The 12,816-nt window shown below is 45.2% G+C and overlaps 1 long non-coding RNA gene across 1 annotated transcript in view; it reads right to left on the bottom strand.

Moving 5' to 3' along the window:
* The window catches only part of LOC115345850, a 188,342-nt gene that overhangs the window by 123,777 nt on the left and 51,749 nt on the right, over nucleotides 1–12,816 (bottom strand). Inside the window, exons 2-3 of the long non-coding RNA XR_003924948.2 lie at nucleotides 5,446–5,607; nucleotides 3,268–3,433 (exon numbers count right to left, since the gene is read on the bottom strand). This is a non-coding gene — a long non-coding RNA (uncharacterized LOC115345850). The remainder of the gene's footprint in view (nucleotides 1–3,267; nucleotides 3,434–5,445; nucleotides 5,608–12,816) is intronic.

A 12,816-nucleotide genomic window follows, 5' to 3' on the forward strand; every position in this document is an offset into this window, starting at 1 on the left:
ACATCCCTTGCCTCTGGATTCAGCTCAGCTGGTTCATTTACTTTTGGTTAGAGATTTTGAATTTGATAAAAATCAAGAACTCTTCCAGAAGCCTGACTTGAAGCAAGGAGCACTTAAGGCTAGTAAAAACATGACGTAGCCTTCCCTTGATTTCAGAGGACGGTGGTGGCAGAGCAGATGCTAGCTCTAGGACTTTTTGGTCAGCCTCCCTGCACAGCATGTGTGTGCATTGTCTAGTTGTTTGGTTTGCACCTACTCCCCAGTACGGGTGCTGAGGATTCAGATGCAGGAACCTGGCCAGACTACATAACCACATCCCCTGGCTGTGGCCGCACAGTGAGCACTTTATGAGCACTAGGCAGGAATTGAGCTCCACACCTGGGCAGATGCTGCTTCTCTGTAGCTCTACAGATCTGTGTGCCTTTACAGTAATGGGCCTGGCCATTCAAATGTCACCTGGGACTGGCCAGACAGATCTGACCACAGCACAGTGGAGAGCGCAGCATCACCAGATGTCACTTATCAGCCTCCCAGGCATCTGTAAAACGTGCAAAACTAAGCTCTGGGTTTCTAGCCTTGTCACCAGAGGCTCTCGCTACCCCCATCGCCTGGCAGCAGCCTCCTGCCAACTCCAGCTGGTCCCCTTGCCACAATAGCAGCCAAAGGCCAGCCAAGGAAGATTGCACAACCAGGCCTTGATCTGTATTTTCCACTGCTCAGCCAGCAAACCCCTCCTTTTTTCCAGCACAGCTGTTTTCCATCTCTGCTCAGGAAACATGCTCTGTTTTTGATTCCTGGGTCTTGCTTTATGAAGCAATCATGGGCAGGCTGTCTGGGTGGAACGGGTCGCAAAGTGGCTGTGGGATAACTCTGGATTCTGAACGCCAACACAGAACAAAGGGGAGCTTTGCCAAGGCTCAGGTGAGCCTGGGGTCAGCACACAGACAGGCTACTGACGCAAGCACGAACGCAGGGTTTTCTTTCTCTGGGCCGTGGTGTTTGAAATCCCCCCTCCCTTTTCCTCTCCTGCCCGCTTGCCACAGCCTTTTCCTGGTCAGATCCACATTTCAGTAACAACAGCAGGTCCATGGGTGATAGTGTCATTTTTTGCCACATCTTACTCGTGCAAAACTCCTAGACCAAGGTGCCTGTCTCTCCTTAAGCCACCAGCCTTGTATGGGTAGGTTAATAAACTGCAAGTATGTCCCCTTCTAGGTGTTCTGGTTGATGGTATCACGACATGCAGCTGCGACTTGGTAACTTGTAGCCCTGCCATTAAAGACACTAAGCCCACAGCGCAAGCGGAGGATGGTGGGGTGGCAGACAGTGGGTGGAAGCCCAGGATGAAGCGCAGACCCGGATGTGCTCCACTCAGGAACACCAGCAGCCAGAAACACCCTGGCATTGCACTTTTTGGCTCTCTCCCCAAAACACTGGAAATTAGCCAGCTCCCTAGTCATATCAACCTGGAAATTAGCTAGCTTCCTCAAGGGTTAAGGCATTAATGTTAACACCATCTATATTAACTAAAAATAATATGTGTGCAAAAAGGTCTGAGTTACAGCTGTTACAGGAGTCATACCTTGGCTTTTCTAAGTCCTTTACATGTGAAGTGTGGTCCTTTACAGCAAAGGCCTATAAAGTGTCTTTTAGGCTGGAATGGGTAGAAGGGGCAGTTATGATGAACAGCCTTGGAGCTCACAAAGATGTGCTCTGGAGCAGGCTTTGAGACCACCAAGGGCAGAACAAATGGTGGAGGAGGCTGATCACTTTTTCTCTTTTTTTTTTCCCCAGAGGGGCAGAGCTAAAAACCAGCTGGGCACCATCATCAAACTGCCTGGCTGTGCATCTAGGTAGAGGCAACAGACAGAAAAAGAGAAGGGAAGTAGAGTTCCGCCTCCTTTTCTTTTACAAATTTACACTTGATCAGCTCCTGGCCACTCTAACTGCTTTAAGAGTGTCCACACAAAGGACTTACTGCCATAAGAGGAAGGATTCAAAAATCACTTAATTGAATCATTGCTGTCATCACATAAGCCACAGCCTGCAGCAGCAGCAGCAGCAATTGACGTGTGGGCAGCAACTAGAGAATCTTCCACTACAGCTACTTCTTTGCTTTTAGTGGGAAACTTTGTTTCAGGGCTGGGAGTGCAGGTGGGAACTAGAAAAGGGGAAGGAAAGCAAGCACGCTTGCATGTCTCTAGCAGTGCATTGCAGTTCTGCCCAACAGACATACGTAGCCTGCTCTTCCAGTCTTAGGTCTCTTCTGAGCAGAGCATGCCACTCACACCAGATTGTGCAATAGTAGTTTAGGATGTGTACAAACACTGGCAGGAGGGAGATATGTCAGTCCTTGGTGTAAACTCTGACCTAACCTGGCTTTAAGCCACTGATCACAGCGGTGAAGTGTATATATGCCAGGGCTTGTCACACACTCACAGTGCACTCTACGCTTCCCAACAAGGTCTGTCAGGCTCCTCCTGTGCTTTGCTTTATATGTGTACACACAACAGTTTGTAAGCGCTTTGTCCTGCCTCTTTCCTTTGCAGGCAGCAAAGGTGAGAGGGATCTCCATTATTTTAGAGAGCATTTAGCTTAATCTCCTGAACTCCTTACAAGATGGGTACCTTCCAAACCTCCTGACCACTGTGAATACTTTCTACAGAGACGCATTAACCTCCCTTGATTTGGTTGGAGAGCCTGCCTACTCTCATTACACTTTTGCCCTGCACAGTAGTCTTCTGGAAACTATCATACTACAGATGACCTCTGACCACAAAGTCCAGTTCTGGGTCCATATCAAAACTGTAATACAAGTAAAACAACAATTTTCAGATGGATCACCCTTTCTGTTGGCATTAAGTAGCCCAATAGTGGCTCATGCATGGTCTGTGGGACACATCCTCCTAGCAGCATGGCCCTTTCACACCCTAGGAACCAGTGAAGCAACATTCTTGAGCAACAAAGGGAAGCACAACACAGTGGCACATAAAATGAACTTGTTAAACTTCTTCCACTGCCATGTTCTTTCTGCTGGCCTCTGATTTAACCTTATCTCCAATGCCAGTACCTTGCCTTTACCTTCATTCCCATTTTGTTAAGTAATTTTTACAGTTCCATTTTCTTTTGCACAGGGCACAGTTAAAGTTAAAGAAGCTTAGGGAAAATAAAGACTTGCTTTGTTTTGATGCCAAAGGTAATTTTTTTTTTATTTCTTTTTTTCCCTTTTCTTTCCAGTTTTTTTAGTCTAAACAAGAGATAACATACCTTTTGAAAAGCAGCTTTCCTGGGGTTGCTTCTGCCCTGAAAACATATACACCTGGAAATTCCAGTGCTTGAGAGGAGCTGTAGAAGATCAGTCCATAAATGTTTTTGCTGCACTTGGGGAGCTAGAAGATGGGCTGGATTGCATGCTCAGTGGCTTCAGTTTTCCCTAGAAATGACAGTACACAAAAGCATCAGCACTGAAACATAAAAGCAGACTAAAAGATGAGGCTTCTTTCCCTTTAACAAGATCTTGTGAACAGCCTTCCTCAACACCTCAGTAGAGCTGACTCTACTGAGATATTCAGAAATGTGATGCTTTGACAACCTGATCTCAAATTATGCAGTATACCGGTATAGGTAAGATATCTCTTAATACTGCAAGAACAACAGTGCCAGAAGCACAAAGCAAAGCTTCTCCAAGCCTTCTTAACAAATGGACCTAGTCCTAAAATTTCTGTATTGGCTGGTTCTACCTGCCTCTTTAAGCCTGGAGAAAGGATAAAATTAAAGTGCATTTCTTTTATATGAAGCAAAGCCTGGCACTGTCTGCTGCTGGAGAGCACCAAGATCTTCAGACAGCTTTGAGGTGCTTGCAGGGAGGATCTGTGAACACACACAAAAATATGTGCGAGTGAACTATGAAGCCTGTTACAAAAGCCAGAGAGGTTTAAGCTGTGCTGCCCTTCAAAGGAGGTCTGTTCAGAGCAGAATTAGGTAACATCTCATCTAAACCACCACTGCCTATGTCACTTAAGCTGATGGAACTGAATGTGTATTAACCATGCAGTAGGAGGGAAAATTTCAGAAAGGGTCCTTTACATCTACAAGCCTTTGATCATTCATTTAGCCTTTTGTTCCTTGGTACCTGCTACAGCCAAAGCACTCCATCAGGCAGCCGAGGGGATGGCTGTTTTAGAAGTGTGCATAGCAATAAGGAGAGTTAGCAAAGCTATGTCAGGTTGCTCTAGGCCTTATCCAATTGAGTCTGAAAATCTCCAAAGATGGAGCTTTCATACACTTGCTGGGCTATCTGTTCCAGTGCTTAACCCACTCTCACTGTGAAATCGTTTTCTGTATATCCAATTGGATAGGTAATTCACTAGGCTGAGGGGTTTGTCTAAAATGCCAGCATTATACTTTCCTACCTAACTTGACGTGTGGAGGCTCCAGACCATCAGGAAAATCACACAGTGACAGCACTACAAAGGGAGCCTGCAATGTAATTATGTACGGGCACACAGGCTGGAGGGGCCCAGGGGTCTGGAGATGATAAAAGACATGGTAACTGGCTGGGCCTTGTCTTTGTTTCTCAAGGCCTGTGCCAGCTGTGCTGCCAACCATGTGTGCTGTGCACATTAGGTAATGGTCTGGAAAAGCCTTCCCTCTAGAGGCATGTTCTGTGTTCATGGTGTTTGCTGCTATGCAGCCAGCCAGCTCTCCTTCCTCTTGCTTAGTTTTGTGAGCCTGGGACTGTGGAGGAGTTAGCCCATGTAAGGGCTGCAAGGAGCGGTCATCCTCTTGTTCAACTCTTCAACTTGTTAAGGAGTGGCACTGTGCAATGCTGAAGGCAGAAGCAGGGCACAGATGTGTGGTATGACACAGAGCGAGAGAGTGCCCGAGGAGATCCGTAACGCTGAAAGCAACAGATGCCCGTCTTTGTCTCTTAGGCAAGCTGAGACTCAGTGACTTTATGTGCTTTTACAATTTAAGGTAGAAGGAAATCCGTATTTAGAAAGTGGCAATAGGAGGAATTCAGCTAATGCCACCATATCTGCATCCACTCTGCTTTAAAGAGTACACAGGGGCCTGCTTTTCTCTGACAAATGGGTGAAGGGAGAGGCCAGGGACTGGACATGTATTCAGTTTACTCTCTTGGCTTTGAAAGGCTTAGTTATAGTAGGGCTAAGAGCCAAATGCAACTCTGTCTTGAGCCGTTCCTTCTCCTCCCCCACTAAAGAATGATCTTTAAGCTCTGGACCCTCATCTCCACCCAAAATGACTGCCCTGATTTATTTTATGCTTTTTTGTTGTTTCCTTTTAAATCACTCCTAAGCTAAGCTTTTGTTTGCCAAGTTTTCAGCCTGGAGCAAATTTTTACAGTCGAATTATAACCTCCTCTCCTTCCCCTTGAAGAAGAGGTGTTTTTCTGGATATGCTGCTGTCCCACCCATTACTCACCTTGCTGCTGGGAGGCAGGAGAGATGGCAAGCTTTTTAAATATCAGCATCTCGAAGTTCAGTGTCACAGGCATGGGCACACATCTGTTTAAACCATTTCCCTCATATCTTGGCTCAAAATCCTTGGCTGAGACATCTCATGGCAGTAGACGTGTCCAGGGAGCTGAGAGGGAGGGAATAAAGGAGACAAAGTGGTTAGGTTTCTCAGAAAGGGAATGGTTGTGGGCTGGAATATAAAGAAATGCCAGGACTGCAGAGTCTGCTCTCTCAGCACGTTACAGGGTTTTGACTCTTCAGGGCAGCGTGAAACTAACCCACACTTGAGAAGCCCCCTCTAAAGCACAGGCTGCAAAAAAGAGAAGGCAGCTGAGGCCAGTGCCTTCCACTGAAGGGACAAATGGGACACAGTCTGAAAAGGTACTATGACCTGGAGCCTCAGAGGGACTTGGACACTTCTCTTCCTCAGGGATTTCAGTTTCCCCACTTAGAACCCAGTGAAAGCTTGAAAATCCCTGCTCAGCTGCCAATGAATTCCCAATGCCGATTTTGAAGCCAGGAAGGTTCTGGAGAAGACATTTCAAAGCAAGCAACTTCATCTCCCCAACCGCCTGCTTTACCAGTGGGATCCAGTCCCTTGTGCTTACTCAGAGCATGCCTAAAAATGTTATCTGTGGTCTGGGACAGGGTGTGGGAGGGCACAAATAGCAGGGGAATAAGACATATTTGGTAGGGAATTCCCCGTGGATGTGTCAGTTCAGCACTGAAAGTCATTCACTGGATTAGAGATGTTTCTTGTACAGGAACTGGTACCCAAATTACTCTGCATTATGACCTTTTATAATTTTTATCAACTTATTTCCCCTCCTCCCACAAGATCAGTTAACAAGCAGTGGTTGCCTCTCTCACTCCAGGGAGTTTGCCTGCCTTCCCACCACACTCCCTCTCCTAAGGAATTGCTCCATGTTAGGAGCCGCCATAGTGTATAATGACATTTTTGCACATGCTGACTATTAGCAGCAAGTTATATGATTGCTAGGCTTTAAACTGCTCAGTGCACAGGTCTTCTAGAAGGGCTACCAACTGTGAAGGAGAACAACCAGCATTCAGCACAACAAAAAGGCCAATTCTGGTATTAAGCTTCTCTGCAAAGAGGGGAGCTGGACCCAGGACTAACTCCGAACTTGGTGACATCATCAGATGTGAAAAGCCACAGGAGATGGTGCATCTCACATTCTGAGAAGGTCCAAGGGTAAGAAAACCATAGGGTAAAATGGATCTCTGTTGCTTTCCCCTGTGAGTTAGATTCTAAGTGAGGCAAAGTAAGAGGAGCCTTTTCCTACAGGCAAGCTCTCAGCTGCATATTAACTCCCACTGTCCAGGGAGTCACAGAAACTGAGGACAGAAAGGGACCTTCTGGTCCATCCATCTGCTTGCTCCAAGGCAGGTCAGCACAGTCTGCGATCCTTGATTGAAATTTTTATATTGTGTTTTAAATATTCCCTTCATAGACCCCACAGCCACCTCTGCAGTGTATTCCAGGGCTTCAATAGCTTTACTGCTATGAAGATTTTTTTCCTAATGTCTTGCTGTAGTTAAAAACCTTGACATTTTGTCCTATATGCCCTGGATATGGAGAACAAATTATACACATTCTCCTTGTATTACTTGTATTGTCCCTCCAGCCCTTTACTACTTCATGATATTATCACATTTCTCCTTCGTTCTTCTTGTTTAAGAGCCTCAGGCTCTCTCAGCTCTCCTCTTCTAGACCTCCTAGATCCTCTTCTCATACCTTAAGGCAAATGCCATGCTTGCTATTTTAGCAGAGAATGGCATAGCCCCACACTTTGGGGGCAGGGATTGAAGTGTAGCTACGTGCCAGATTGTCTCAAATAATTGAGCAGACTTAAAAACTTCTTTCCACTGGCTTTGCTGCAGTTCAAATAGCTGTTCATCCCTTTCTCCAGTTGTGATTATCAATTAGTCTGCAGGCTATGTTCCAGCACAGCCTGGAAAAAAACAACTTTAAAAAACAAAAAATATGGAGACCTGTTTTTAACTGGGATATTTCCAGAGATCTATGAGAACTTCTGAAGCTAGTTTCACCTCCCAAGCCAGCTTATCGCAACTACCCTCTAACAGGTATTTTGCAAGTGTAGTTACAGAATCACAGAATCGCTGAGGTTGGAGGCACCTCTGGAGATCACCGAGTCCAACCCCCTTTCTCAAGGCAAAGTCAACTATAGCAGGTTGCCCAGGACATGTCCAGTTGGGTTTTGAATTATCTCTGAGGCTGGAGACACCACAGCCTCTCTGGGCAACCTGTTCCTATGTTCAAACAACCTTACAGTAAAAATCACTAAGAAGAGTCTGGCTTCGTCCTCTTTATTCCCTCCCATCAAGTATTTACACACATCAGCTAATCATATCCAAGTCCAAAACCTGCTCTTTTCTCTCCTCCACACATCTTTTTCCCATTAATACTTGCTCTGGTCAGTAAAGCAGGTTCCAGTTTTAGGCAGCTGCCAGGGTGACACACACAGCTAACAACTGCTCAGGTGTGCCCAAGTGTTTGTTTTCTCCTGTTCTGATCATATCTACATGACCAAACCTTGTTGTACTTCACGGTGACGAAGAAACAAGGATGCAGCCACCATAGGTATCAAAGCCAGCATCAGAAGACAGGGATGAAGAACAGCTCTACTCATCTTCTGTATCACAATCTTGACATTCATTAAAAAAAGCCCACACCACTGCCATCATGTCTAAAAGCCTGCAGGGTGATAAAGACTTAAAAGCCCATGTGTAAAGAGTCTTGTGATGCCTGCGTGAATCTGCAGGCAGCCTGAGAAGCATGAAGAGCTGTCACTTATCTCAACATAAGATAACTAAGAACCACAGTTCTAGAAAGGGTAGGAAAGGGTAAGAGAGCAGCAGCCCAGTATCTTTCCCAAAATACTGGATTTCCTACCCAGCCTCCAAACTACTATCCCAGCTTTTCCAGGGAAGGAGTACAGTAGGGTGGAGATAGAGAAAGAAACTCTGCTCCTCCCTCCGCTCTCAGTGGTGTGCCAAGATCCCAAATTGCACTAATCTGACCTTGCCAGACTTTTCAAGGAAACAATTACATGGGTCTCTGCCCTTGGGACTTCATATTCAAAGTCTCCAACCCTTCGAAGATGTATGCACTTGCTTGGCTTATAGTTGCTCACATCAATATGATATGAATGAGTTACAGGCAAAGAAGAAAGGCTGGGACATGCATACTCTTGCAAGGGTTGTTGGAGAGCAGAAAATGATCACAAACCTTTCCCTCTCCACCAGGTGAAAAACTTCACAGACCGTGGACACTTGCAACCTTGTCTAAAGCCTGATATTTCCCCTCAATAATGATCGAATCAAGCAGAATTCTTCTGGTATTAATCAGATGAGCAGGGGAGCACTTTGTGGTTAATATTATCAATGGGGATGTCAGGAAGGCTCTGACAGGATTACCCTTGGAATTTGCCATTTATTAACTAGGCCATTAGCTAAAATGGCACAGCTGGGGTGGGGCTGGTTTTGCTTTTCACATGGGAGATGGCTTGTTTGAGGGTGGGGAAGCTGAGGGTGGTGGAGTTCTGTCTCCATCTGATTCAGAGATCTCGAACAGCTGCCCTGGCAGCCCTGAGATATCTTTCCCCATCTGTGCGTCTTTCTTTGCTTTCATCATCTCTTCCCATTATTGGGAAACCATCACAAATCAAGCTGCAGACGGAGCTAGGAGAGCTTGCACCACCAAGCGTAGGCTTGTGGTCCTGACCTGGGGAGTAGGGGAATGAAACCCCGCTGTTACAGGCTGTTCTGCTCGGGAAGGCCAGAGATAAACGCTCCAAACCCTTGGCCCAGGGCACCAGGAAGGAGAAACTGGGTTTAGAAATAGAGGCATATTAGACTTGCAGAAGCAGCTGGGATACAAAGTAGGCACATGCAAAAAGTTTAGGCAAGTAAGGGAAACAAACCAAAAAATTTGTTTTCTCTCCTTGAAATTTAGTGCTGCTGTTTGCCCAACACAGGCAGATGGATAAACATGGTCAGGTAATGGAAGAATACTATCAGACATTAAAGAGGAAACAAATGGAAAAATATAGCTGCAACACCCTTCCCCTCCAAGCAGGTTTCTATCCCAAATTCCAGAGGTGCCAGGCGTCATTTGCGTGCTCCAGACAACTTTACATGGGCTATAGCTGGAGGGAACTTTTGCAACCTTCAGTCTCAAAGATCACTGCACCAGAGAAGAGATGGACAGAGGCACCCTGCACCAAAAGTGGCTGGGCCATGAAGCAATGGGCCACAGAGTGAAAGAAACTCCCCCAACACTTCACAGGACATCTTTATTCATTCCTTATTCAGGCAGGAGTGGGGAAATAAAATAAGACCTCTATTCAGTGCTATTTTTCTGGGTAGCACACCTCAGGAAAGACGGCAGGTGTTCCCTCTGCACTACTAGATCTGCAGGATGAATCCCACACGATGGCACTGGTTCCCTCACAGAAAAGGGGTCTCTAGTCCTCGGGGGCAGGTGGAGCACAGAGCTCCAGAGCAGAGATTCTGGGGAGAGGACCACAGGCGCTCCTCAAAACAGACGTGAGTCAGCATCTGGGGAGTCTAAGGTGAATGTAGCCCTGACAGTGGCCAGGCTTGAAAGCTGCCTCTAAATAGCATCTCCTGCTACCACTGCCAGAGACAAAACCCTTGGCTGGATGGAACCAGCCCATTGGTGTAGCCCAGCAGGGCAATTTTTACGTTCTTACAAACCCCAGAATCACAAAGGCATTGACTGAGAGCTTTTAGCACCTCTCAGAGTTTGTGCACTGGAGTACCTGTCATTGCATTCAGACACCCCACAGCATTTATTTGTCATAGGTAAGTCAGTGGAGTAACTGGACTCAGCATGGACCAGAACTGGGCCCTCACAGAGCATTTAGATAGAGGAAAAAAACATTGCTCTTCTCAGAGCACTGAATATAGAAAGGCAAAACCCAGTGCTCATTTCTAAATCCTGTCCTGCCTGGTCAGCTAAAGAAAGAATTAGCACTAGCATCCAAAATGCTGCAGGAACAAAAGCACATCCAACCCATATGGTCTCCTCTGCTTTGATACACACAGAGAACATATTTATGTAATTCCATCCACTCTCACTTGAAATGTGGCACTTATGCATAGAAAGACCTGCAAAAGGACACCCTTGAAATCTCAGTAAAATTTATAAAATGGATTTCCTATATCATAAAGCAAGATCTTGCATCAACCCTTTACCATTTATTCAGCACGAATAGAATTAACTGAAAATTCAACAGCTACTCCATAACTTCTCACATTGGCTATGGAAAAACCTATCAACTCATGCTTCAAAGTCCAGGTGTGAAATTCCTATTTCTCAATTTGTTCCAGCAATTGCTCTGATGAGGGAACATCCCAGAAAAGGTATTTCTTCACCAGGTACATTGCAGAAGTCTGGCTCCAAACCCAAATTCCCTATACCAATGTCATCTTCTTCACCTTAAGCACATCACTTAGTCTTCATTTAGAAAGAAGGTTATGGGTTCTTCTTGAGGCAGCTTGCTCCAAAGAGGTCCACCCAAAAGATAAATGAAAAGCCAAAAAAATGTCAACATAAAATAGAGACTGAACCTAGCAAAACTGCTGCTGATATTTGGGAGCAGAAACCACATGCCTCTTGCCTGAACAATTTCCAAACCATAAATGATGTTTAATGTGGAAAAAGTCATAAATGTACAAAAGTTACTTCTAAAACCAAAAACACAGAGTTTCTTACTTACGGCTTTGATGAATGAAGTGTTTTGTATTCTGGTGTCACGCTTGGCCCTCTACAGAGCCTTTCTGCTAGGTGGAAATTAATGGCACTGCATGTCAGCATGTCCACTGGCTTTGCAGCAGACTGACGAGTGCCCTTCAAGATCCTAACACAGGCAATTTCTGTTGACTGGTCAGCAAGATGGAATATGTTCTCCTTCCACCAGCAGTATATCACAAGAAAGGGTTAAACGATACTAAGTGGACTTTACAAGTTACTGTGCATTATGTTCTTTTGCGCTCTCAGTTCCTACCTGTCTTTCAGCTACTGTCCAATTTAGCAAGAGACAATGTGTGAATAAATCATGCACAAACCAGAAGTGGCTTGCATAAAGCAAAGCAATTTAAGGTATTTCAAAAGGACACAGGAGTTAAGGAAATGATGCTCCATTCTCCTCTCTGTTACTGTTGATTTGCAGACATTTCCAAGTACGTTCCAAAACTATATTTAAAATTAAGCTTTTAAAGTAAACAGTTTGCACTGGGCGCCAAGATTGCTTTAATGCCAAAATAGAAAACTTTGTCTGTCTGGCACATGCATCACTTTCCAAGCAGGAAATCCAACAAAGCGTTTAATACAACAGACATCATTTGATAGTCTCAACTAAGACGCCCACTTGGCACTGGCAGTAACCAGTCTTCCATCAACTACATCCAAAAATTATGCTTGCCTAACTCGTTATCATGCTAAACATTAATGGGAGTATCTTCCTCTTTTGAAGTCCGTTGGAACTGGAAACGTAGGCTGAAAACGCCTGGTACACAACCATGCAGAACATCTGAGAACCACCCTTCCGAGATGGAAGCAGACAGAATAACATTGGAAAGCCAAGCTTCCCAGCCTTTTCTGTACTGTGAGTCACATCATGCACACACAGTGCTGGGGAATCCCTATGGGAGCTACAGCCATGGGGAACACAGGGAAGCAAAGCTAATAACTATTTTATGGAAGAGGCTTGCTGGAAGAGGTCAGCAAGCCCATAGCTGCTCTGTCAGCTCTCTGAAGGCAACTAGTGGCTAGTCAGCAGACCACAGTTTTGAGTGCTGCTATCTGAGCTGTTTTCTTTTTTTCCCTACCACTAGTTACTTTTCACATTATGTAATTCCAAACTTTTGTACAAGGATCTTTTTCTCTTCCTGCATTGGTGAGAGGTGTGGGGTCTTCACCTGGTGTGAAAGAGAACTATATTAATCCTTCTCTTGCAAACAGCTGTGTCACTTAGAAAAAGCAGTGATGGGTAACATAAAAGCTGCTACAAACATACACATATTTTTGCTTACAAACATATGCATGACACCAGATCCTCAGGACAAACAGTCTTACTATCAACACTTGAAGATTCATAGTTTTCCTAGGCAAAAGTGGTCTGTTGAAAGAAATTCATAGCTGAAAATACTACATCATCATATGATTTGTTTAAGCACACTCCTCAGTGATCTTCTGAAGCCTTGCCCCTACTCAGAGAAAAGGCATGCTACCTACCAATGGATCTTTCTGAGCAGTTTCCAATAGGTG

Source organism: Aquila chrysaetos, chromosome 9, assembly GCF_900496995.4.
Source record: "Aquila chrysaetos chrysaetos chromosome 9, bAquChr1.4, whole genome shotgun sequence".
Taxonomy (NCBI): domain Eukaryota; kingdom Metazoa; phylum Chordata; class Aves; order Accipitriformes; family Accipitridae; genus Aquila; species Aquila chrysaetos.